The sequence below is a fragment of the Aquarana catesbeiana genome, linkage group LG06, assembly GCF_042186555.1.
Source record: "Aquarana catesbeiana isolate 2022-GZ linkage group LG06, ASM4218655v1, whole genome shotgun sequence".
Lineage (NCBI taxonomy): Eukaryota > Metazoa > Chordata > Amphibia > Anura > Ranidae > Aquarana > Aquarana catesbeiana.
The window spans coordinates 411,103,496-411,129,016 of NC_133329.1; the positions used below are offsets into that span (position 1 = coordinate 411,103,496).

The 25,521-nt window shown below is 49.4% G+C and overlaps 1 pseudogene; it reads left to right on the forward strand.

Annotated features, from left to right (window-relative positions):
• Nucleotides 1-834: 834 nt before the first annotated feature.
• On the forward strand, nucleotides 835-15,423 carry LOC141147832 (CD63 antigen-like; annotated as a pseudogene).
• The last annotated feature ends 10,098 nt before the right edge of the window (nucleotides 15,424-25,521 follow it).

Here is a 25,521-nt window from a genome sequence, read left to right on the forward strand (position 1 = left end):
CCAGCTACCTCTCCTATGGCCACCTCCCTCAGCTAGGGTCACTCTACTATTCCTAGGGCCATCTCCCTCACATAGAGCCACCCACCTCACCTAGGGCCACCTCCCCAGTCTAGAGTCACCTTCCTACCCTGGGGCTCCTAACCTAGAGCCACCTCCCTCGCTTAAAGGCACGGTCCTAGGCTGGGGGCACACCCATTACCTGGAGCCACACCTCTCAACTAGGGTCACCTTCCTTACCTAGGGTCAAACCCCTCACCTGGAGTCACACTTCTCACCTAGGGTCGCCTTCCTCACCTGGGATCACCTTCCTCACCCGGGGTCCCCCTCCTCACCTGGGGTCACACCCCTCACCTAGGGTCACATCCCTCACCTAGGGTCACACCCCTCACCTAGGGTCACACCCCTCACCCAGGGTCACACCTCTCACCTAGCATCACACCCTTCCCCAGGGTCACACCCCTCACCTAGGGTCACCTTCCTCACCTAGGCACTTCATATTTCCATTAAATCCATTTTCTGCTTTCTGAAAGAATAAAAAGAAAAATTTTAATTTCATGCAACCTCAACCAACAAACACTTCCAGCATCTCTTCCTCTTCTATTCACCTTTATTCCAGATGAAATATTGAGAGTCAATCAGATCTGTACGATTGTATGATCTGTATGTCTGTGGTCACCAGACTTCCCTACAGATCCTCTGACCACAGACCGGCACTGAGGGGGTTAATTATCACCTGATTGGATGAAGTCTCATTACCCCAATCATTAGTTCTGAGTCTGTGTGCAGCGACCCTCCCACATTGTCAGGTGCGGTCTGGGCAGAGTGCTAGCTGCCATGAAAAGGAAAGGGTCTTCAAGGTCTATTTTATTTCCATCTGAATCCACCATGAAAAAACAAAACCAATCTCCAAACAGCCTGGTCTGTATTAAAGGCGGATTCTTCCTCGTCATCCTCTTCTTCTGGGTGAGAGCATTTCTCAGGATTATTATTAGGATGTGTTTTTGTATTATTGGCTCCAGAGGGAGACCGCCATATCCGTCCTTTTCCTTCAATGGGCCTTTTGTAGATTTGTAGCAAATCTCTGGTGTTGTTGTCATGGTCATCCACAGCCACACTGGATAATATGAGGGCTACCTAAAGCTGGTGAGCTCCAAAAAGGTCATTGCTGAGCTACAAATTGCTGGAATCCCTAAAGAGAGCCATCCTATAGGTGCTACTTATTAGTGTGACATGCCCTTTAAAATGCTAGCTTCCGGGTTTTCATGATGTAGAGATATTTATTTGTTGTTACTTTTGCGTCACTGATTCAGAACAAAGATGGGACTCCTTAGTTCTGAGTTTTTTTTATCTGCTGTGTGTGCTTCAGATGGCCAGGTATCCAGCATTTTCAGAGGGAGGTCAGCAATGTTTGCCTCCATGGTTCATCTTTGGGGGGGAGCAGTAAGAAAGATCTTTGAAGAACAGACTGGACACTTTGTAGGTCTTATCGCATTTTTGTCTCTGTGTTCCTTTGGGTCAACACATACCCATGCAATGTGTTAACACGCATGGTTTGAGCGCTCAGCAGTGAAGATGGGAGCGATGGAGGCCGAGGGGAAGGATCGGCAAAGCGGGAACGTATAGGGTTACCACCTGTCCAGGATTCACCCGGACTGTCCGGAATCATGCATTCGGGTTTCAGAACTCCTGAAACTCTGGCACATTATTCAGAACACACTATGGGGTTGCAGTTGTGTATGCAGAGCGTCTGTTACGTTCTCTTTCACACTGACCAAAGCCAGCACTAACAATTTACACACACACACACACACACACACACACACACACACACCCACACACACCTTGATCTGCTCCTCTTTCTCCCGCCCCTACCCCTCTGTGTCTGCCCACACTCCAGCAGCCTCAGCTACATCTGGATGAGAGGTGCTGACTGCCAAGGGGTGAGTGAGCTCACCATCCATGTCTGCGACTGAAGTCTACCCCCTTCTCTCTCCTGCCTCTGAGTACACTAAGGTAAATTAGCGTTCTCAGAGTTCCCCCTTACATCAGAGTCCTCTCCATATATCAGAGTTCCCAATGTTCCCCCCCTTAGATCAGGGTTCCCAGAGCATCCCTTATGTCAAAATTCTCCCTTACATCAGAGTCTGCAGAGTCCCCCCTTACAATGTAAGGGAACTCCGTGAGTTCAGACGTAAACGGGGAACTCTATGGACTCTGATGTAAAGGGGGACTCTTGTGATTAACTTCATTTGATTAGAAATGTTATTTAATTGCAAAATATATGTGTAGTTCATAATTAAAAAAAAAAAAATTGCCGTGTACTGCTAAAGTGTTCGGATTTGACTTCTAGAAAAGGTGGCAACCCCTAAGAACGTATTGGCTATATATCCGTCTGCTGCCTGTGGTCAACAGGTAGATTGCGATCGATGGCTTGCCTCTGCACTAAAAACAGGGGGATAAACCAGTTGCAGTACAGCGACTCCTTTGGCAGTAGCGCTACATTTGTATCGTTTCCATTTTGTTTCAATATATCAGATTCTATAGGTTACATTTTATCAAAGTAAGAGGGGCTCTTGGCTTTATCAGATGAAGGTACAGCAGCTCCTGTCGGGTGTACTGGCCCTTTAAGGGAAAGAATGGTATTTCCAGTCCATTTGTATGAAATTCAGATCCCCTGACTTTGAGGAAACCTTTACATTTATTCATATTTGTGTGTTCAAACTTTTGTATGTGTAAATTGTGTTGGGTGGGTGTAGACACATTTGCTCATACATACAGCTTCTGCTATTATGGTTGCCACCTCCATCCCTTTAAACCCGAACACACATGAATTACACGGGTTCTGTGGCTGATTAAGGTGGTAATTAAATGCACTTGGTGCCTTATCTGCATTAAATTAGCCTCAGAACCTGTGTAATTTAAAGGGATGAGGTGGAAACTCTATCTGCAATCTGCTTTTCAGTGCAATTTAATGGTTGTCCATCGCTGCTCCTTCTTACAGTGGAAGTGTAAAAGACCGCTGACCCCAATAAAAACCATGCACTCCCTGTGTGGCTGATGTCTTATCACAGCAGCTGTAAACAGAAAAATGTGTGTGTCAAAAACACATGTTGATGCACAAGGGAAAAGCATGTTGACATCTCTACACACACTCATAGATTTAAATGGGTCCTTAAAGCGGAGTTTCACACAAAAATGGAACTTCCGCTTTTCGGAACCCTCCCCCCCTCCGGTGTCACATTTGGCACCTTTCAGGGGGGAAGGGGGTGCAGATGCCTGTCTAAGACAGGTATTTGCACTCACTTCCGGCATAGACTCCCATGGGAGTCTATGCCTCTTCCTGTCCCACCGCGCTGTCTCCTAGGAAACGCACAGCTCCCAGGAGAGAGCGGGGACCATCCAGATCGCACAGCGCGACTCGAGCACGCGCAGTAGGGAACCAGGAAGTGAAGCCGCAACACTTCACTTCCTGATTCCCTCACCTAGGATGGCGGCGGCAGCTGCCGAGAACCGAGCGGGTTCTCGGCGTCGCCTGCCGACAGCGCTGGACCCCGGGACAGGTAAGTGGCCATGTATTAAAAGTCAGCAGCTGCAGTATTTGTAGCTGCTGGCTTTTAATATTTTTTTTTTTTTTTTTGGTTGATGTAGGTGGACTCCCTCTTTAAAGTTTCGGTCCACCCAAAAAGTATGTCGGCACCAGATGAATGCTGGTATTGTGAGCCCTCGGCTGGGTCTTCGGGTCCCTCCAGGCCTCAGGATGAGGAGCTCCTGATTCCCCCTCCTTGCAGTACAAACTCCCAAATGTATGTACCACTGCAGCAAATTAGGATGAGCACAATAACATAACACATATTTAATTATTTCACACGTGGTGACAATGTGAGGTTCTCTTGAATCTTGCAGCAGAATAAAAGACGTAACTATGTTACAGATGGTGGCCCTGTGAGGTTACCTTTAGAATATGGCTACAGAGAGTAGCACAGAACTAAGATTACATTTAGTGACCTAGTAAGGTCCTGTCTGGAATCTGGTAACACTGAGCTCAGATTAGGGTCCTTTGGGTGAACATTTTGGTAAGTCTCCCACCATCCTGGATGGAACTCATTTATTTTTTTTCATATGGTTGTCCCCCCAACTCTGATATCAACCCTCTCTGTGGCAGGCGAGTGGTGTTGCTCTGATTTGTCTGGGAGCCTCGGTACAGATGAAGTTGTCGGATGTCTCTGGTCATCACTGAGACCTCTTCTGGAGCCCCTCTGGTCCTAACCGTTGTGGGAATGATCATCTTCTTCCTGTCGGGATTTGGCGCCGTGGCCGTGATCAAAGAAAATAACACCTTGATCAAAATCGTATGTAGTCCCTTTTTAAAGTATCGCTTGACTGTCATCTTGGGAAGAATGTGTGGGGTGGCCATTGATCTCCTGAGGAGCTACAAAGGGGAGTCACCTACTTGTGCTGTTCACAATACCGCTGGGGTGTTCACTTGTCTGTGTTCAAGCCAGGATAGCCCTATCTGATCTGTGAATGTACTGCAGCACCCTGATGTTTAGGCAAATTTACCTGCCAAGTGATCGTTGCCTTGGCCGGTTGGTAAGAGGTCTATTGAATATACCCCCAATTCTGGAATTGCTGCACTTCTCTCTTCTGTCACTAGATGGCCGGGTATCTGGTGGCATTAGATAAGACCAAGGGCATTGCAAGGACAGATTAGGAATAGATGGGGTGTCACAGCCAATGGGCAGGGATTTTCTTGGGTGCCTTGGCCTACTGGGAGGGCCTATTTTATTTGGGTGAGATCAGGTGATCGGGGGTTCTGTGCCACCTGGACGCATTACTGTGTGCTGCCTATTTCAATAGGGTGTGCACCCCAGAGCACAAAACGCACATGCCTGTATATCAGCAGAGCATAGATGGTGTCGGTAGTTTTTATTTATTTATTTATTGATTTATTTATTTTAGGAGCCCTGTTTGGGGGGCTTTGGTGATACATCAAGGGTCATAGTTTACTATGCTGCAGTTAAGAATGAACATAGGCATGATCGGTACAGATCACTCACTGTGTTCATTCAGAACAGAAAAAGAAGGGGCCTGTTACATAATTACATAGTAGGTGAAGTTGAAAAAAGAATCAAGTCCAACCTATGTAATGTTTGTTAACCCCCCCCAAAAAAATTAAAAAGTAGATTTCCTGGTCCCTTAAAGCAGATTAAACAGCACAGCGCTTGTGCTGTGTAATCTGCCCCCTCTAAACTGAAAAAAAACAAAAAAAAACAAAAAAAACTGCCACTTCCTGTATCCCCCTCTCTGTACTGACCACTGCGATCAGGGCTGCTGAGCCCCGACCACCAAGGTCAGAGTGTGTCCGTCTATCATACGCAGCCCTGCTCTCAGCTCTTCTCTCTCCTCACCACCCCTCCTCTCTGCCTGTTGTCTGTGTATCTCCATTTCCGCCCCCCCCCCCGCCACTATTTAGTAAAATAAAAAATTCTAAATGGTCTCTGCCAGCCCCTCTCTTTTAGCCTGGCATAGCACACTGCATTAGTCTTCTTTTTATAAAAACGAGCGTTGTAAATACTGTGTTAGCAAGATCTTCAGACTGATCACGTGATTCTCGGACGGTTTCCAGGGCTACTGCAGGAGAGGCTGAGCGGTCATGTGATTTCCCCCCCGGCTGATGTCAGAGGGAGATCTCGGCCCCTCCTGCAGAAGCCATGTATCGGATGTATACAGCGGCTGTGAGTCATGTGACCGGCCTGAAGATCGTTCCTAATAGTTATTTACAATGCTCGTTTTTTATGAAAGCCTAATGCAGTGTGCTATGCCAGGCTCTAATAGAGGGTCTGGCAGTGTTTTTGTTATATGGGTTAACAAACACTTTAAATATTTACAGGCCCCTTACCCTGTTCCCCATCCTGAAACATCCCCCGCAGCAGCCGGTGGGAGAGGAGAGGGAAGCTGACAGCACTGCGAGGGGGAGACGGGGATGCGAGGAAGCAGGGGGAATCGGCACCACAGAGGGCGATTGGGGTGTGACCAGGCACACCCAGCACACCCTGTGCGCACGCCTATGCCTGGACGGCTGTCTGGATGGACGTGTTGTGCTGCCCCAGGCTGCTAGGCCAGTGCCTGAGGCCTATCCTGGGGACATCTGCCTGCTAGGCTGTGTGAGGGCCTATCCAGAAGCAAGAGAGCAGCGTAGGGTTGGGATTGCGGCTTGCAGTCCAACCAAAAGTAACAGTTCTGCCGGCCGGAGAACCTGTCTTGGTCGGAGGTAGAGGGGAAGCTGTCGCCACTAAGGGACCATCCACCTTATTACCAGGGACCACAGCGAGTAGCTGAAGCAAGTACCGGAGTAGAATTCTCACCAACTGGGGATGGTGAAGAATCGGGAAACTTCAGCAGGTGTCAAGCCAGGGACCCAACCAGTGGATATGGCGCTTGCAGAGCAGCCTTGTGTGCCAAGCTAGGGACCCAGCAGGGATGCGGGGGTGACGCTTGAGGGAGATGCTCAGTGAGAAGATTGGAAGAGCTCAGGAGATCCAGTGGCAGTGGGTCAGCGGGTCTAGATGATAGACTGGAAGCTTAGTTGAGTGAAGATCTAGAGAAGGAGATTGGGGAGGAGTTCATTACAACCTTTTTTAGAAACTTTTCAAGATTGTTGCCATAGGAGACAGCGTGTCTACACATGCAGATGTGGTGTCCAGCTGGATGCCTTTCCCTGCATGGCTGTCTACCGATAGCAGACTCCGAGACTTCTAATTAACAATGCAACTACTGAAGGGTGTCCTGGCCCTAACCCTCTCTCCCAGTTTTGTTTAAGAGAAAATAAATCTCTTTGCATTCAAGAAGTGTCTGACGCCCATTAATCTACCTTGCATTGCACCCACCATGCCTCGTAACCCACTCTACACAGAAGGATGTCAGCTGTCCCTAACTCTGGAGGTCACCATTAGGCCTGGAGAGGCCAGGGACTTGGCTACAGTACACTATATGACCTAAATTATGTGACCTCACCCCGATGATGGAGTCCATGCAATTCTAGCTAAGGGTTCTGGTAATCCTCTGTAGCAGCCTATACTTGGTGTAGGTGCTAGATAGATTTTTCTGTAGGGCAGGTAAATTTAGGCAGGCCTAGGCCTGTTTGTTTTGACCTGTGGGGTTGGGAGTGGCCTAGAGTAGGCTGGGGACTCACAGCTGGCAACCTCTTTCGATTACCTCGCTGCTGCTTCTGGAGGCTTCTAGAAGAAAAGCGGATCTGTCTGGGGTGTTCTAAGGAGCCCTGACCAATCCCCAACCTGGATTGACAGGGGGCAGGCCTCCTTAAATACCTAGAGTCAGCCCAGTGGGGGGGAAGAACTTGGAGATGATGGAGTTCTAGCTGTTGTGGCCTTTGAGGGAGCCTCCTAGTCTAGGGGGTGGGTGGCCTGGAGCTCGGGAGTGGAAGGGACCCTCGTACAAACCACAGGGGTGTCCTGACCAGGAGAGGACAGGAGTGTCCTGCCGAGAAAGTCTCCAGGAGGGGATCCACCAGGTGTTGGTTGGTGAGTGGCACACAGCCAGAAACGCTGGGGAGGCATGCCGGAGCTGATTGGGAGAAGGATGTAGAGTGAGGACTGTGGTGTCATGGGTGGTGGAGATGGGCAGCTGCAGTCAGGGGGGCTAGCGAGGCCTGAAGAAGGCTGACTGGGATCAGTAGTCCACTTAAGACACCTAGCACCAGAACTTTCAAGTTTTTTGCTACACCAGAGGAGCCTGAGGTCCCTGCCCGCAAAGAGCTGTTGCTAGGGCCTAACTGAATCCAGAGTCGGGCCTAACTATGTGCTAGCTGTGCCTAAAGAGTTGTGCTGGAGGAAGAGTACGTAATAGTCTGCAGCAAGAGTTGTTGCGGAGTGTATATACATTGTCCAAGCTATGCAAATCTTTCTAGGCATCCCGTGAATTCCTTAATCCCATCCAAGTTCTAATCCCTCAATAAAAATACAAAACAAAGATAATGGACTTTTCATTGTCTTGGAGTGTCTGGAAGTGAATACCGGGCTGGGCAGGGTGACAGGAGGGCCACAACACTCAGCAGCCCCTACGAGGGTATTGCTACACCTCCATCATACAAACACATTGTAGACCATTGTGCTCTTTCAACCTTACGGTCCAGCATGACTGTGCCCTCCCTGTGTACAAAGCCAGCTCCATAAAGACATGGTGTGACCAGTTTGGTGTGGAGGGACTCAAGTGTCCTGCACAGAGCCTTGACTTGATCCCTACTGATTACATTTGGGATAAATTAGAACTGGTGATGGTGTGCCAGGTCTTCTCATCCAACATCAATACCTGCCCTCCCAAATGGGCAAAAATTTCCAGACACCCTCTAAAATCATGTGGAAAGTCTTCCCAGAAGAATGGAGGATGCTGTAGCCATAAAGAGGGGTGCAACTCCAAATTGAGGTATCCAGCTCCATAAAGACATGGGTTTGGTGTGGAGGAACTGGATTGTCCTGCACAGAGCCCTGATCTCAACACTACTGAACCTTTTTAGGATGAACTGAAATGTCACATGTTAGCTAGGTCATAATGGCCATGGGAGCGATATTGACTACCCCATATTAATTTGGGGGGGCCCTCCCATATTAATTCCAGAGGTCCCAGTGGACAGAATCATAGTATCCCAGCAGGACCTGCATTGACACTGGTCCTCTGTGCTGCATCTCTTGCAACCTCCTTCCGAATTTCTCTTCTATGGCGGTTGGTATCTGTACCTCTCCTCTTCTGCTATCCGGACCTCGGATCCCGGTAGAGGTTTGGATGTCCCAGACTGCAGGAAGCATCCCACTGCTTGCCACCAATGTGACGGAACCGTTCCGCACCCCGCTTGAGTGCTTTCATCACAGCAGGGGGAGGAGGGCAACTTCATGGTAATGGGCATGGTGGGGGGTGGGGGGGGTGCAACTCCATATTAATTGGCATGGTGGTGGGGGGAGGGGAAAGGGCAACTCCACTAGGGGGGAGGAGAAAAATCTCAATATTAATAGAGAGAGAGAGAGAAGCTCCATAATCGGCCATGGTTCTGGAATGAGATGTCCAACTTGTAGTTCCTCAGCGGCTGACAGTCCACAGTGTGGCTTCTTGGATAGAACACTGCAAGTTGAGTAAACCATACAGGACAATTCTTTTATTGTAGTCGTAACTTCGTAAGGAAAATTGGGTTCTTATCGGTATGAGTCCCTGCCTTCTGTACACCGCTCCATACACCTGACTTCTGCTCTCTTAGTTCACAGGGCTCATGCTTCTGGTGTTCGCCATAGAGATCATAGTGGGGATATCGGCATATGCCTACAAGGACATGGTAAGTGACAAATAGCCCCAGAATGAGGTGTAGTTGCATAGATGACCTTGTACAAAGAGATATACAGTGGGGACGGAAAGTATTCAGACCCTCTTAAATTTTTCACTCTGTTATATTGCAGCCATTTGCTAAAATCATTTAAGTTCATTTTTTTTTCCTCATTAATGTACACACAGCCCCCCATATTGTACACACAGCCCCCCATATTGTACACACAGCCCCCCATATTGACAGAAAAACACAGAATTATTGACATTTTTGCAGATTTATTAAAAAAAGAAAAACTGAAATATCACATGGTCCTAAGTATTCAGACCCTTTGCTGTGACACTCATATATATAACTCAGGTTCTGTCCATTTCTTCTGATCATCCTTGAGATGGTTCTACACCTTCATTTGAGTCCAGCTGTGTTTGATTATACTGATTGGACTTGATTAGGAAAGCCACACACCTGTCTATATAAGACCTTACAGCTCACAGTGCATGTCAGAGCAAATGAGAATCATGAGGTCAAATGAACTGCCTGAAGAGCTCAGAGACAGAATTGTGGCAAGGCACAGATCTGGCCAAGGTTACAAAAAAACTTCTGCTGCACTTAAGGATCCTAAGAGCACAGTGGCCTCCATAATCCTTTAAATGGAAGACGTTTGGGACGACCAGAACCCTTCCTAGAGCTGGCCGTCCGGCCAAACTGAGCTATCGGGGGAGAAGAGCTTTGGTGAGAGAGGTAAAGAAGAACCCAAAGATCACTGTGGCTGAGCTCCAGAGATGCAGTTGGGAGATGGGAGAAAGTTGTAGAAAGTCAACCATCACTGCAGCCCTCCACCAGTCGGGGCTTTATGGCAGAGTGGCCTGACGGAAGCCTCTCCTCAGTGCAAGACACATGAAAGCCCGCATGGAGTTTGCTAAACACCTGAAGGACTCCAAGATGGTGAGAAATAAGATTCTCTGGTCTGATGAGACGAAGATAGAACTTTTTGGCCTTAATTCTAAGCGGTATGTGTGGAGAAAACCAGGCACTGCTCATCACCTGTCCAATACAGTCCCAACAGTGAAGCATGGTGGTGGCAGCATCATGCTGTGGGGGGTGTTTTTCAGCTGCAGGGACAGGATGACTGGTTGCAATCGAGGGAAAGATTTATGCGGCCAAGTACAGGGATATCCTGGACAAAAACCTTCTCCAGAGTGCTCAGGACCTCAGACTGGGCCGAAGGTTTACCTTCCAACAAAACAATGACCCTAAGCACACAGCTAAAATAACGAAGGAGTGGCTTCACAACAACTCCATGACTATTCTTGAATGGCCCAGCCAGAGCCCTGACTTAAACCCAATTGATCATCTCTGGAGAGACCTAAAAATGTCCGTCCACCAACGTTTACCATCCCCCCTGACAGAACTGAAGAGGATCTGCAAGGAGGAATGGCAGAGGATCCCCAAATCCAGGTGTGAAAAAACTTGTTGCATCTTTCCCAAAAAGACTCATCAAAAGGGGCTTCTACTAAATACTGAGCAAAGGGTCTGAATACTTAGGACCATGTGATATTTCAGTTTTTCTTTTTTAATAAATCTGCAAAAATGTCAACAATTCTGTGTTTTTCTGTCAATATGGGGTGCTGTGTGTACAATATGGGGGGCTGTGTGTACAATATGGGGGTGCTGTGTGTACAATATGGGGGTGCTGTGTGTACAATATGGGGGTGCTGTGTGTACAATATGGGGGTGCTGTGTGTACAATATGGGGTCCTGTGTGTACAATATGGGGGTGCTGTGTGTACAATATGGGGTGCTGTGTGTACAATATGGGGTCCTGTGTGTACATTAATGAGGAAAAAAATGAACTTAAATTGTTATATTGCAGCCATTTGCTAAAATAGAGTGAAAAATTGAAGGGGGTCTGAATACTTTCTGTCCCCACTGTATATGTAATTTGCTGTTGCTGACCCCCTCATTCCACGTGAGCTGCTTACTATCATGCTACTTCAATACTTCCAGAGTCCAAGTTCTGGAACAAGTACTCAGAATAGAAGCTGTGACCTCGCTTGTTGTATCATTTCTCCATAAAATGGAAAAAATCTCCCTGAGAAATGTGGGAAGTGTGGGGAGAAAATTTGGAGTTCTCAAACTGATACATTTTTCTGGATCCCAATATCCTAGCTTTTCTTTTTAGTAATCACAGTTGTGGATTCTGGTTGTGGGAAGAAAAGCCAAATAATTTTTGTTGCACACCTTGGTCTCATTTCTGCAGCTGCAGCGTAATGTACTTCAGAAGTTTATGACGCTTTTGGATAGATATGGAAAAGACCGGTCAATAACCAGAGGGGTGGACAGTGTCCAGCAAGAGGTGAGTGACCACCAACGGTGGCTTTCATCTGAGATATTATTACTCATTATTGTACATGGATGGTGCTGGAATGTAGGACAACCCTTCCTTTGATGGAGAAACCCTTGGAAATGTTTTTAGGTCTTAAGGAACCCCACTAAAATTCTTAAACTAGCAGCTCATAATACATCCGTGGGATTAGTAAAATGAAGAGAATTCCAACTATAAGAATAATCACAAAATTAAATGAAGAATAATAATGACCTAACAGTGAAAGTTAGAGACCCCACAGATTTGTGATTCGTGGAGAAGTGACCCCCCCCCGTTTGGATTGGCGGTCGGTGTAGAGATGAACCCCCCCCCCCCCCCCCTTGGATTGGCGGTTGGTGTAGAGGTACCCCCCCCTTGGATTGGCGGTCGGTGTAGAGGTGACACACCCCCCCCCCCCCCCCCTGGATTGGTGGTCTGTGTAGAGCTGACCCCCTGGATTGGTGGTCTGTGTAGAGCTGACCCCCTGGATTGGTGGTCTGTGTAGAGCTGACCCCCTGGATTGGCGGTCTGTGTAGAGCTGACCCCCTGGATTGGCGGTCTGTGTAGAGCTGACCCCCCCTGGATTGGCGGTCTGTGTAGAGCTGACCCCCCCTGGATTGGCGGTCTGTGTAGAGCTGACCCCCCCTGGATTGGCGGTCTGTGTAGAGCTGACCCCCCCTGGATTGGCGGTCTGTGTAGAGCTGACCCCCCCTGGATTGGCGGTCTGTGTAGAGCTGACCCCCCCTGGATTGGCGGTCTGTGTAGAGCTGACCCCCCCTGGATTGGCGGTCTGTGTAGAGCTGACCCCCCCCCTGGATTGGCGGTCTGTGTAGAGCTGACCCCCCCCCTGGATTGGCGGTCTGTGTAGAGCTGACCCCCCCCCTGGATTGGCGGTCTGTGTAGAGCTGACCCCCCCCCTGGATTGGCGGTCTGTGTAGAGCTGACCCCCCCCCTGGATTGGCGGTCTGTGTAGAGCTGACCCCCCCCCTGGATTGGCGGTCTGTGTAGAGCTGACCCCCCCCCTGGATTGGCGGTCTGTGTAGAGCTGACCCCCCCCCTGGATTGGCGGTCAGTGTAGAGGTCACACACCCCCCCTCTGGATTGGTGTCAGTGGCCCTTTAGATGGGCGGCCGTTTCAGAGGTGACCTTTGGATTTGTGAATGGTATTGAGCTGACCCATGAGGTTGGTGGTCATTTGTAGTTGGAGTGACCTTCTTCTAGATCTGTGGTTGGTGTAGAAGTGACCCCTTACAATTGCTATTAGTGTAGAAGGTGACCCTTTAGATTGGTGGTCAGTGTAAGTAAATCTGCTCTCTTCTCAAAGAACCCCTAGCAATCGGGAAAGGCTTATTAGGACAAGCCACTTTTATCCTCCTACAGGATGGTCCTGTGACTAAACGGCACAGTGCTACGAGTTCCAAAACCAGAAATTATGGGAAAGAATACAGAGAAGTGGCCATAATGGTTCAGCACATTGGCCCCACTGCAGGAGAGTTGTGGCAGTGCCCATTTTTTTTTTTTTTTTTTTTTTTTTGACAGGGACCTGAATAAACTAAGTTAATAATTTAAAAGCTCGTAAATGAAATAAAATCTGGATCAAAAGGGACATATCCATACTGTACAGAACTTTCATCGCTGGAGGGGGAGGGCAGGGAGTGCTGGTTTGTTGGCAGTGTGAAATCTGCAGAGGACACAATATACCGCCGTTCTCCTGGCACACACTGGGATCTCCTCTCTGTACAATCTCCGTGAGCTCTGTGAAAGGCGGGGAAGTTCCCGGTAATTAATGGTTGGACTCACGGCTGGTTTTGGTTGTAGTTCTGCCGCGGTGACAACAAAGCTCTGCCAAGTCATAATGAGGCCGGACGCTTCCTGCCCAGAACTACTTCACAAAGAAAAGCAATTAGGGATTGGCAGGACTGGATGGAGTTTAAACATTACAAAATCTATTACATAATTACTCAATAAATCCATTTTGTATCGAGGAAGAAAAGGGCCCCTGGGAAAAAGGAACCTTGTTGGGTTTTAAAAGCTGACCTCCGACCTTCTCTTCAGTCTTGCACCTCTCCTGGACTGAAACGGCTTCCTCTGATTTCACTGCACACTGTGAGCTTCTCACAATGTGCATTAGAAGATGCAGCAAGTCAGAGTCCACCTCATTTGCTTGGTGTGAATGTTTTGCAAATAGACCCTTAGTGATTCAAGAAGTCAGTGTGTGTGTTTTTGTCAGGTTAGATGGCTTTTTGGGAGTGGGGGTTGGGGGGGGGGGGAGTCCTCTTTTTCTCTTCCAGTCCTGGAAGCCTCCCTGATCTTCCCTTATTCCTCTTCTTGTTTTCAGTTCCAATGCTGTGGAGCCACCAATTTCACGGATTGGTTCAGAGTCAACGCCAGTTCTGGGGTGTCCTCCGGCTCGGTGCCCCCCAGCTGCTGCAAGACTGTACAGCTGAAGTGTGGTGAGAACGCGGGGGCGCGCAGCGACCGCATCTATACACAGGTAGGATGGGTGGGGGCAAGGTGGAAGAATCGTTACCTGGTGTGGTGAAATGCTGGGGAGCTGGCTGACTTCCTGGGGGCCCAACTCCAGACAGAACTTTTTTTTTTTTTTTTAATGGGTCATTAATGCACTGCAAGGCCACATCTACACCAACCGCCAGTGTAGGGAGGTGGGGGTCGGGGCTACACCAACCGCCAGTGTAGGGAGGTGGGGGTCGGGGCTACACCAACCGCCAGTGTAGGGAGGTGGGGGTCGGGGCTACACCAACCACCAGTGTGGGGGTTGGGGCTACACCAACCGCCAGTTTTGGGGGGGTGGGGGTCGGAGCTACACCAACCGCCAGTTTTGGGGGTGGGGGTCGGGGCTACACCAACCACCAGTTTTGGGGGGGGGGGGGTCGGGGCAACACCAACTGCCAGTGTAAGGGGGGGTCGGGGGCTACACCAACCGCCAGTGTAAGGGGGGGGGTCGGGGCTACACCAACCACCAGTGTAGGGGGGCGTGCGCGCAACACCAACTGCCAGCGTAGGGGCTTTGGGGCTATGTAGGCAGTGTGTTTATGGTGTGATGGTGGCAAGAATAACTCTGGTGTTGAAGTGAGGTCATCCACCTTATCACTTGCATGGAAGGTACACTTGGCATATAATGTGGCTGAGATACTGCACCCATTTCCTGCCCCAGTGACACCGTTCCCCCTCATTTGTTCTAGTGTCTCGGGATCGAGTGGAAATCCCCCTGCGGGGGGCCAGGAACGATGTTCCTTGTTCTGTTGAAAGGAAAACTTTAGCTGGAATTGGGCTTTAATGCGTGCTTGTCTTGCAGGGCTGTGTGATGAAGATGCAGATGTGGATATCGGAACACGTTGAAGTGATTGGCGCGGTGGGAGTCGGCCTCGGCTTCTCACAGGTAATGTGCTGGGTATCTCTGTAGAGAGAAGGGGGTCTAAATTTGGGGTCTCTGTGGATACACACGGTCCTGGTTTTTGTTAAAGCTGAATTTGCATTTATTTTACCATTTTTACCTTCCGTCCCGTATTCTCCTTCAACCTGCCCCTGTGTGACCTGGTCCTGGTCTTCTCTCTGCAGATCCTGGGCATCGTCTTCTCCTGTCTCCTTGTAAGGCTTCTGCAGGAAAGCTACGTGTCGGTGTGACCGGCGTGGAAGATGGTGTCCATGTGACCGCTCATGAATATCATTTGTCTGTCCTGTAAATATTCCATGTACAGATGTCCTCCAGCATGAGAGCTCGGCGATTAAACGATTTGTCACACTTGTGTGTTCAGTGATGTCATTGGGGTCAGAACTAAATATTTGATGAAATTTACCTAAACACCAGATGTGATGCTATGAAGGCGCCGATCTATGGCAGACGAGTCCATCACCAGAACCCCAATCATTCCATAAATACGAGTAAAGTGTGTTCATTTCCGGAGGGGGAGGGGTTGGGTATAGAACAAACCATGCTTAAAACCTTACAGGGCAGGAGAGGGGTGTGAGGGGTTATGACCGAGGGTGGTACAGTGGGGGGAAAATGATTGTCTCCCCTGCAGATTGTGTAAGTTTGCCCACCTACAAAGAAATGAAGGGTCCATTTTTTATCATAGGTGTATTTTATATGATAGAGACAGAATATCAACCAAAAATCCAGAAAAAAAAACACATGATACAAATGTTATAAATGGAGTTGCAGTTCAGTGAGTAAAATAAGTATTTAATCTCCAAGCAAAACATGACTTAGTAATTGGTGGAGAAACCCTTGTTGGCGATCACAGAGGTCAGAAGTTTCTTGTAGGTGGTGATCAGGTTTTCACACATCTTGGGAGGGATTTTGGTCCACTCTTCTTCACAGATCTTCTCTAAATCCTTAAAGTGGATGTAAACCCGAAAAAAAAAATTTTAATTAAGGCTTGCAGCTTGTACAGTATAGGATTTCATGTCATCTGTGCCCAGTCTTTCCACAAAGAGTTAATCCAGCTCTGAGCAATCCTCTTATATTTTTTTTCCCAAGGCGTCTTTCAGGACAGCACCTGAGAGATAGCGACTCCACCCACCGGAAACAGGAAACACCTTCTTCCTCCAAACTTTAAAGGGAGGCGCCTCCCTACCATACCTCAGTTTTTGTGTTTCCTCCGGGAACATCTTTTTGAGGGGGGAGTCAGGTTCTCTCAGGTGCTCCTGGGAGACGGGGCTTCCTTTCTTTTTCCTCCTTTTAGGAGACCCGCTGTCCTCCCGGCCTACCCAAGCCTTTGCAGCGGTAGCAATCGGGCTCCTCTTCCCCTCCTGGTGCTCGGTGAGAGCCGTGGACCCGGTGATCCACGCGGTCGTAGGAGCGGCGGTGCGCGTGCGCTGCCGCCATGTTTTTTTGGCCGGCAGGCGTGGCGGAAGTGACAAGGCGGGTCACTGGGTCAGCAGAAGCGTCATTTCCGGCGTGGATGCAAGGGGGAGGAGGGAGGACAGGAACTGGCGCTTACTTCCGCTTCCGGTCTGGTGCAGATGCACTATGGGAGTCCGGAAGCGGCATATAAAGCCACAAGTGAGGAGCTGCACACCAGAGATGGAGGACTCGGCATCTGCAGCGGTGGGGACAGGCACAGGCGCCAGTAAAGCTCAGGTAGGAGCAGCGGTTTAAGTCTGCCTTTCTTCCTTTTCCTGGGTTTGGTCTATTTTTCTTTTTTCTCTACCCCCTAGTGGCAAGGGGCCTGTCTGGGCACTAGAGGCTGACTGGTTTCTTCTTAGTGCACCTGTGGGTGATTCTTGTGTAGCTGAGACTGGGTCTCACTAAAAGGTCCCCTGGTTTTTTTCCTTTTTTGTTTTTCTCTGACAGGCTAAAAGCTCTGACCCAAAAAAGAGATGTCCTTCTTGCAATGCCAAAATGGGAGAAAATTGGAAAAAAGTCTTATGCAGTACATGCATCACTTCTTTAGTAAAGGAGGAATCGGCTTCGGTTTGTGATGACCTGGTTGCCTCCGTAAAGAAGGAACTATACGCCACGATTCAGACTTTTCGTGACTCTTTAGTTAATCCAGCTGCTAGTCAGCCATCCACTTCTGAGGCTTCCCAGGGTTCTATTTCTTTCCCCATGGTAGAAGCTTTACCTGAAGGCCCCTCTATCAGGGAAGAGCAGTCCCCTACTCCTTCCGTTAAAGATTCGGAGGAGGAGGGTGAGGAAGCGGAGGTGGCTCCTTCCAAATTTAAGCTTTCCCTAGAGGAGGTAGACGGACTCCTTAAGGCTATCCATGTTACACTTGGCTTAAGTGAGGAAAAGGAGTTATCTCTTCATGACCGCATGTATGCAGGGTTAAATGAGCCTAAGGGGTGAACATTTCCGGTTCATTCGGTCATTTCTGACGCCATTACTAAAGAATGGCAAGATCCAGCGAAAAAGCCCTTTTTTTTCCAGAGCCCACAAAAGGCGCTTCCCTTTTGAGGAGGACCCTTCTGCGGTGTGGAATAAGGTGCCCAGGTTGGATGCGGCCTTTTCACAGGTCTCAAGATCCACAGACCTGTCTTTTGAAGACATGGGGGTTCTAAGGGATCCAATGGACAAACGCATGGATCTTTTGCTCAAGAGATCATGGCAATCAATCATGAGCAATTTAAAACCAGCAATGGCCACAACCTGTGTAGCCAGGAATCTGGAATACTGGGTGAACCAACTTAGATCTCATATAGTGGCAGATTCCCCCAAGCAGGAGATCTTAGATTCCTTTCCTACCCTGATTTCTGCGGTTGCTTATATTGCAGATGCTTCGGCTGAAGCTATCAAAATGTCAGCTAGGTCTGCAGCTTTAGCAAATGCTGCGAGAAGAGCTTTATGGCTAAAAACCTGGCCAGGTGATACAGCTTCAAAGAGTAAGCTTTGTGGTATTCCCTTTTCAGGTGACCTTCTTTTTGGCCCTGATCTAGATAATATCCTAGACAGAACTGCCGATTAAGAAGAAGTCCTTCCCGGTCAAAAAGAAAAAGCAGACCCCAAAACGTCTTTTTCGACCTCAAAAAACTCAACAGCAGCAGCAGGAAAATAAGTTTCAGGGCAGGAGAAAAAATTGGTCCGCGCAAAAGGCGAAGGGCAAAGGCGGAATTCTCTTCCGTCCTCCTTCACAGGCCGAAAACTCACAATGACTCATCTCTGCGGGTCGGCGGAAGATTACGAGAGTTTCTTCCGCAGTGGTCAGGGATAACTTCAAATCAGTTTATTCTGACCACTCTCTCGCAGGGTTATACTCTCGAGTTTTCCAGAAACCCCCCCAAGAAGGTTTCTGGTAACAAATGCTCCTCGAGATCCAATAAAGGCCCTGCCCATGAAATCCTCTCTGGAGGAACTGATGCAACAGGGTGTAGTAATCCCAGTGCCACCAGAAGAATGGCACGAGGGCTTCTATTCACATGTCTTCCTGGTAAAAAAAACCAACAGGAAGATTTCGTTTAATTCTCAATTTAAAGCCACTAAACAGAGCCATCAATTACAGAAGGTTCAAGATGGACTCAATTTTCACCGCCAGAAATCTAACTCCAGATTGTTTCATGGCGTCAGTGGATCTGAAGGATGCATACCTGCATATTCCAATCTCATCCCATTCCCAGAGGTTTCTCAGGTTGGCAGTAAGGTTGGAAGGCAGAATTCGGCATCTGCAATTCAGAGCCCTACCCTTCGGGCTATCATCTGCACCCCGAATTTTCACCAAAGTAATGGCAGAGGCCCTAGCTCCGCTGCGTCTTCAGGGAATCGCAGTAATTCCTTACTTAGACGATCTGCTATTTTTCGCCCCCTCAAGAGAGGAATTGAGGAGCAATTTAAGCAGAGCATGCAGCCATCTGGAGACTCTAGGTTGGATTCTAAATCTCCAAAAATCTTCCCTGGAACCATCTCAAATTCGGTAAGCCAAATAATTTTTCTTCCTTCAGAGAAGAAAGGAAAAATCCAGGATACAGTGTCTTTCTTGCAGACCAACCAGCAGCTGACGGTAAGATTGGTCATGTCAGCTCTGGGTGTTCTGACTTCGTCAATGCCAGCTGTTCAGTGGGCAAGACTACACTTCAGACATCTGCAGGCTTTTCTTCTGAGATCTTGGGGTCACAATTTGGAATCCCTAGAATCAGGTAAAAGTTCCAACCCAAGTGAAGAGGTCACTATGGTGGTGGAAAAGGCAGGATATCCTATCGGAGGGGTTAGTCTGGGCCTTTCCAATCGGAAAAAGACTGACAACCGATGCCAGTTCCTGGGGTTGGGGAGCCCACCTAGGAAAGGGTTTCACTCAGGGAAACTGGTCCAGGAAGGAGGCGACAAAGTCCTCAAACTGGAGAGAGCTCAAGGCGATCGACTTGGCTCTGAAGTCATTTGCTCAGGGGCTCCGGGCCCAGCATGTTCAAATACTAACAGACAATGCCACAGCCGTGGCTTATATAAACAGGCAGGGAGGTACAAGGAGCAAATCGCTGCAAGTACTAGCCATGAGCATTCTCCGATGGGCAGAAGGACACTTGCTGTCTTTATCAGCAGTCCATCTAAAGGGATCCCTGAACAGGGTGGCGGATTTCCTGAGCAGAAACCCCATTCAGGAAGCGGAATGGTCGCTGAACCCAGAGGTTTTTGCCATGATCGCCGAAGAGTGGGGGCTGCCAGAGGTGGACCTGTTCGCCTCAAAAGAGAATGCCTTGGTTCCGCAATTTTTTTTTTTTTCCCTAAACAATCACGACGGGTCACTAGGAACAGATGCCTTGGCGTATCCATGGAGATTCCATCTCTGCTATGCTTTCCCCCCATTCCAGTTAATTCCCTTAGTATTAAGAAAAAATCAAAGGGAAATGGTACCGGTTATCCTAATCACGCCCTTTTGGCCAAGAAGGGCTTGGTTTTCAACCGTTCTGAGAATGGCGGTCAGGCCTTATTGGCATCTGCCCCTCAGGCACGATTTACTTTTTCAGGGTCCAGTAAATCACCCAGAGGTAGCCACTTTGGCGCTCACAGCCTGGTATCTGAAGAGCAGCTCTTAAGGAGCAAGGGTTTTTCCAACCGGTTAATCTCAACACTATTATCCAGTAGGAAAAGGGTGACTAGAAATATCTATTCCAAGGTCTGGAAGGTCTATAATACATGGTGTAATTCATCTGCCCAGGACCCAGGGAGTCTTGTTACCGTTCTGGAATTTTTACAAGTTGGTGCTGACAAGGGACTAGCAGTTAGTACCTTGAAGGTGCAGGTGGCTGCGCTAGCAGTATTCCTAGAAAAATCTGTGGCCTCAGATCCATTGGTAACCAGATTTTTCAGATCCCTTACGAGATCCAGACCAGCACCACTTAAGTTGTTTCCCAAATGGGATATGTCGATAGTCCTCCAGTCTCTAACAAGGAGTCCCTTTGAACCTATGGAAGAAGCGCCACTCAGATATCTCTCTTTTAAGTCTGTGTTTCTGATTGCCATGGTCTCTGCACGCAGGATCAGTGAGCTTAATGCTTTATCAGTTAAGGAACCCTATTCTTCCCAGACAGGGTTATACTTAGAACAGATCAGAAATTCTTACCAAAGGTAGCTTCAGTACAAAATCGTGTTCAGGACATTGTACTTCCGACCTTCTGCCCCAACCCAGTAGGGGAGAAGGAGACTTGTTTTCACATGTTGGATGTTAGAAGAGTTTTGTTATGTTACTTGGAAAGGACAAAGCTCTTTAGACGTTCAGATTCTCTGTTTGTGATATTTTTCGGGCAACAGGAAAGGTTGCCAGGCTTCTAAAATCTCTTTAGCAAGGTGGCTGAAGCTAGCCATTTCAGAGGCTTATTCGCATGCAGGTGTGTCTCCTCCAGCAGGAATTTCTGCACACTCAACAAGAGCATTAGCGGCCACTTGGGCAGAGAAAGCTGGTGCCACCCCTGAACAAATCTGCAAGGCGGCAACATGGTCGAGTTTTCACACATTCGTGAAACATTACAGGCTGGACCTCACATCTGCTAATGATCAGGCGTTTGGCAGAAAGGTCCTGCAAGCTGTTGTCCCGCCCTAAGGGGGTAAGTCTCTGTTATCCTCTCAGGTGCTGTCCTGAAAGACGCCTTGGGAAAAACCAAGTTAGAATTACCGGTAACTTGTTTTCCAGAAGTCTTTCAGGACAGCAACATCCCGCCCTATTGTATTGTATATACTATGCTGTGACTAACGTATGTGTTTTATGTGTTCCAGCCGGGGCCGGAGGTCTTCTCTACTAAAACTGAGGTATGGTAGGGAGGCGCCTCCCTTTAAAGTTTGGAGGAAGAAGGTGTTTCCGGTGGGTGGAGTCGCTATCTCTCAGGTGCTGTCCTGAAAGACTTCTGGAAAACAAGTTACCAGTAAGTCTAACTTGGTTTTTTCAGTGAGATAAAAACTGACACACAGAGAAATAGGGATCATGATGTTCTTCCCCCTTCCTGTGAGTGATGGGTGATTTACATATCTCATGCACAAGCCTGAGAGAGACATTCTGTGTACTTCAGATTCCTTCCTCCTTTTCTTCTCCAGCTCTCCCAGGATTGGCTGCTCCACACCTCAACATGATTGGGCATGCTGAAGTCATGTGGTGACTTTTCTGGGTTTTGACTGGATGTTGGTGATCATAGCAGAAGTTCAGTGTAAAAAATACACAGGAGAAATGCATAATTGACAAGGGGAGTGTAGAGGTGGGCGGGGAGTCTACTGACATCACGACTCCACCCACCGAGCTCCAGACAACAGACCCGCCCACAGAATCTGCAGTTTTTTTGGGCCTCATAACAGACAGAGGGGAGACATTTGACAGGTAAAGATACATGCAGGAGGCGTGTATATCCTTATAGATGACCCCTATGGCAGTAGTTTTAGAAAGGATGAGAAGAGTGGGCTTACATCAACTTTAAGGTTTCTCGCCTGTCAACTCAAAGTTTCAGCTCCCTCCATAAATTTTCTATAGGCTTAGGCCACTCCATGACCTTTTTTTAATGTGCTTCTTCTTCAGCCACTTCTTTGTTGCCTTGGTGGTATGTTTTGGGTCATTGTCATGCTGGAAGACCCATCCATGACCCATCTTCAGTGTTCTGGAGAGGAGTGTGGAGGGTATGACAGTGGGCGGTATGTACAGGAGAGGAGTGTGGAGGGTATGACAGTGGGCGGTATGTACAGGAGAGGAGTGTGGAGGGTAGGACAGTGAGCGGTATGTACAGGAGAGGAGTGTGGAGGGTAGGACAGTGAGCGGTATGTACAGGAGAGGAGTGTAGCGGGTATGATGGGTGCAGTATGTATAGGAGAGGAGTGTGGAGGGGAGGACAGTGAGCGGTATGTACAGGAGAGGAGTGTGGAGGGGAGGACAGTGGGCGGTATGTACAGGAGAGGAGTGTGGAGGGTAGGACAGTGGGCGGCATGTACAGGAGAGGAGTGTCTAGGGTAGAACAGTGAGCGGTATGTACAGGAGAGGAGTGTGGAGGGTAGGACAGTGGGCGGTATGTACAGGAGAGGAGTGTGGAGGGTAGGACAGTGGGCGGTATGTACAGGAGAGGAGTGTGGAGAGTAGGACAGTGGGCAGTATGTACAGGAGAGGAGTGTGGAGGGTAGGACGGGTGCGGTATGTACAGGAGAGGAGTGTGGAGGGTAGGATGGGTGCGGTATGTGCAGGAGAGGAGTATGGAGGGTATGATGGGTGCAGTATGTACAGGAAAGGAGTGTGGAGGGGAGGACAGTGGGCGCTATGTACAGGAGAGGAGTGTGGAGGGTATGATGGGTGCGGTATGTACAGGAGAGGAGTGTGGAGGGTAGGACAGTGGGCGGTATGTACAGGAGAGGAGTGTGGAGGGTAGGACAGTGGGCGGTATGTACAGGAGAGGAGTGTGGAGGGTATGACGGGTGCAGTATGTACAGGAGAGGAGTGTGGAGGGGAGGACAGTGGGCGCTATGTACAGGAGAGCAGTGTGGAGGGGAGGACAGTGGGTGCTATGTACAGGAGAGGAGTGTGGAGGGGAGAACAGTGGGCGGTATGTACAGCAGAGGAGTGTGGAGGGTATGACGGGTGCGGTATGTACAGGAGAGGAGTGTGGAGGGTAGGACAGTGGGCGGTATGTACAGAAGAGGAGTGGGGAGGGTATGATGGGTGCGGTATGTACAGGAGAGGAGTGTGGAGGGTAGGACAGTGGGCGGTATGTACAGGAGAGGAGTGTGGAGGGTAGGACAGTGGGCGGTATGTACAGGAGAGGAGTGTGGAGGGTAGGACGGGTGCGGTATGTACAGGAGAGGAGTGTGGAGGGTAGGATGGGTGCGGTATGTACAGGAGAGGAGTGTGGAGGGGAGAACAGTGGGCGGTATGTACAGCAGAGGAGTGTGGAGGGTATGATGGGTGCGGTATGTACAGGAGAGGAGTGTGGAGGGTAGGACAGTGGGCGGTATGTACAGAAGAGGAGTGTGGAGGGTAGGATGGGTGTGGTATGTACAGGAGAGGAGTGTGGAGGGGAGGACGGTGGGCGGTATGTGCAGGAGAGGAGTGTGGAGGGTAGGACGGTGGGCGGTATGTGCAGGAGAGGAGTGTGGAGGGTAGGATGGGTGCGGTATGTACAGGAGAGGAGTGTGGAGGGTAGGACAGTGAGCGGTATGTACAGGAGAGGAGTGTGGAGGGTAGGACAGTGAGCGGTATGTACAGGAGAGGAGTGTAGCGGGTATGATGGGTGCAGTATGTATAGGAGAGGAGTGTGGAGGGGAGGACAGTGAGCGGTATGTACAGGAGAGGAGTGTGGAGGGGAGGACAGTGGGCGGTATGTACAGGAGAGGAGTGTGGAGGGTAGGACAGTGGGCGGCATGTACAGGAGAGGAGTGTCTAGGGTAGAACAGTGAGCGGTATGTACAGGAGAGGAGTGTGGAGGGTAGGACAGTGGGCGGTATGTACAGGAGAGGAGTGTGGAGGGTAGGACAGTGGGCGGTATGTACAGGAGAGGAGTGTGGAGAGTAGGACAGTGGGCAGTATGTACAGGAGAGGAGTGTGGAGGGTAGGACGGGTGCGGTATGTACAGGAGAGGAGTGTGGAGGGTAGGATGGGTGCGGTATGTGCAGGAGAGGAGTATGGAGGGTATGATGGGTGCAGTATGTACAGGAAAGGAGTGTGGAGGGGAGGACAGTGGGCGCTATGTACAGGAGAGGAGTGTGGAGGGGAGGACAGTGGGCGCTATGTACAGGAGAGGAGTGTGGAGGGTATGATGGGTGCGGTATGTACAGGAGAGGAGTGTGGAGGGTAGGACAGTGGGCGGTATGTACAGGAGAGGAGTGTGGAGGGTAGGACAGTGGGCGGTATGTACAGGAGAGGAGTGTGGAGGGTATGACGGGTGCAGTATGTACAGGAGAGGAGTGTGGAGGGGAGGACAGTGGGCGCTATGTACAGGAGAGCAGTGTGGAGGGGAGGACAGTGGGTGCTATGTACAGGAGAGGAGTGTGGAGGGGAGAACAGTGGGCGGTATGTACAGCAGAGGAGTGTGGAGGGTATGACGGGTGCGGTATGTACAGGAGAGGAGTGTGGAGGGTAGGACAGTGGGCGGTATGTACAGAAGAGGAGTGGGGAGGGTATGATGGGTGCGGTATGTACAGGAGAGGAGTGTGGAGGGTAGGACAGTGGGCGGTATGTACAGGAGAGGAGTGTGGAGGGTAGGACAGTGGGCGGTATGTACAGGAGAGGAGTGTGGAGGGTAGGACGGGTGCGGTATGTACAGGAGAGGAGTGTGGAGGGTAGGATGGGTGCGGTATGTACAGGAGAGGAGTGTGGAGGGGAGAACAGTGGGCGGTATGTACAGCAGAGGAGTGTGGAGGGTATGATGGGTGCGGTATGTACAGGAGAGGAGTGTGGAGGGTAGGACAGTGGGCGGTATGTACAGAAGAGGAGTGTGGAGGGTAGGATGGGTGCGGTATGTACAGGAGAGGAGTGTGGAGGGGAGGACGGTGGGCGGTATGTGCAGGAGAGGAGTGTGGAGGGTAGGACGGTGGGCGGTATGTGCAGGAGAGGAGTGTGGAGGGTAGGATGGGTGCGGTATGTACAGGAGAGGAGTGTGGAGGGTAGGACGGTGGGCGGTATGTACAGGAGAGGAGTGTAGAGGGTAGGATGGGTGCGGTATGTGCAGGAGAGGAGTGTGGAGGTGAATATGTGCAGGAAAGCAATATGCAGATAATGACTTTTTTAATGTATAATAGGGATACAGAGGAAAGACCAATGTGTGTGCTGGAGGAGGGATACTTGGGCAAAGATGTTAATAATAAATACCAATGTGTGTTGGAGGAGGGATCGCACTGGGAATGGTCCAGGAAGAGGGTAATTTGCAAAATGAAAGTATGATTTACAAATAATAATATAATGGAAGAATTGGATGA